This window comes from Brassica oleracea, chromosome C3 (assembly GCF_000695525.1).
Source record: "Brassica oleracea var. oleracea cultivar TO1000 chromosome C3, BOL, whole genome shotgun sequence".
In the NCBI taxonomy this organism is placed as follows: Eukaryota; Viridiplantae; Streptophyta; class Magnoliopsida; order Brassicales; family Brassicaceae; genus Brassica; species Brassica oleracea.
The window spans coordinates 31,641,840-31,643,747 of NC_027750.1; positions in this window are offsets into that span (position 1 = coordinate 31,641,840).

Consider the following 1,908-nt stretch of genomic DNA (forward strand, 5'->3'; position numbering starts at 1 on the left):
ATTCAAACCTGTAGAATTATTATGTTAACACGTAAACTAAGTGATGTCGAATTATTATGGTAAAGACAATTAATGAAGTAGTCATGAAGAATGAAAAAGGAATGCAAAGATATAATAAAACTTAAAATAGGTACATTATACTTTAAACTTCTGTAATAAATGATGTCGAATTAATTAGAAAATATAATAAATTAAATGGTTAAAATTAGTTTAAAAAGGAATGAATAAGATGTAAAAATCACTTAAAATTAAGTAAATAATGTTTTGTACTTCTGTTTTAATATTATACATAGAAATCACTGAATTGTTAGAGATGAGCATAGTTATTCCGTACCTGTCTCTCCTCGTATTATGTACATGGTCTTTATTTAACTTGTAAAATTTGGAAATTGACTTGAACAAAGTCGATTATCAAATAATCTATTTAAATTACTTTCAAATGCAAAAAAGTATCGAGTATCAAAAATAAATAACTACTTGACATTGTTGAGTTCTTACTCATTTTTACTAATAAACATATGTACATTTTCCTAAACTATACATAATTTTTTATAGCCTAGCATGTGAGCATTCTTCATCGGCAATTAACTTTTTCCTCAATTCTAATCACCTTATGCAATTTATTTCGCGCTCTCAGTTTGTATCTTAAACTTTTTTTTCTACAATTGTATCTCGCAATCCGCCTTACAACATTGAATCAAAGATTCCTTCACATTCTTATGCTTTGACTCAGTGTTCTCAATAGATTACAATCAAAAGAAAATAGATAATGATTTTCTTTAGCTAAGAAGATCGAGAGAACAATACAGAAACCATTTATTACATCCAAACCATTATTCTAGGAGATACATATATTTGATGAGATTACAATATCTCGTGGTTATACAGCACCATCTTTAATACAACAACATGCGCCAGATTCACAAGATGTCCTCATACCCCATTTATCGTTAATGTGTCCTACACAGTACTCTTCGCAAGTCTTCCCACACGGCTGCTTTGGGAAGCATTGTTTTAATTCTTTATTGATTCCAGCACCTATGTAACAACAGTTATAAATCGTTATATACATTCAAAATAAAGCAAAAACAAATGTGTTCACAATAAAAGTAAAATCGAGTTATAAGAATAAGCTAATACCAAGAATGCGATCAGAGCAGTGCACAGAAGATACGATGAGGAAGATACTGACAACATATGCAAGTAGCATTTTCTTGGTGATAGCCATTTTTATGATATCTTCTTAACTTTTTATATTTTTTATATTTTTGTTTTACTACGGATTGTTATATATATAACAAAAAAAATATATGTATTTTTTTTTTGAACAACAAGATTCATTGATTAAGGAGCATAGTTTAAGTTACATGGCTTGGATTGCTGATTAAATGGGTTACTAGACAATTCTTTGCAAGCCCATCAGCAAGCCCATTTAGGGAACGTGAAATAAAAAAGAAACGACAAGATTGAAACGGAGAAGAGGTAGAGAAGGCGAGATCATCGATATCGGCAAGAACTTCAAAGAGGTCCGTTGATTTTCGACGTGCAGAGATCGTGTTAACGAGCACTTGAGAATCTGATTTAATACAGATATGTCGGTAGTTGAGGGCAGCCGCTTGGAGGAGAGCTTCGCAAATGGCAAGGGCTTCGGCCATACATGGCGAGGAGACGAGATCTTGAGCGCTTGAACCTCTGTGCAGTTCCTTTGCCTCATGATCGGTGAAGATCCAAGCCAAACCCACCGATTGGATTCCTCCTTTCCATGATGCATCCGTGTTGCAGAACACTTCCATCACTGATCATGTTGGTGCGTGGCCCCTTGGTGAGTTCTTTCTCTTTGATTCCTGTGAAATTGGTTGTGCACCCTCCCATTCTTTTAGACTCCCTATAGCTTTAGAGAAAACTTCC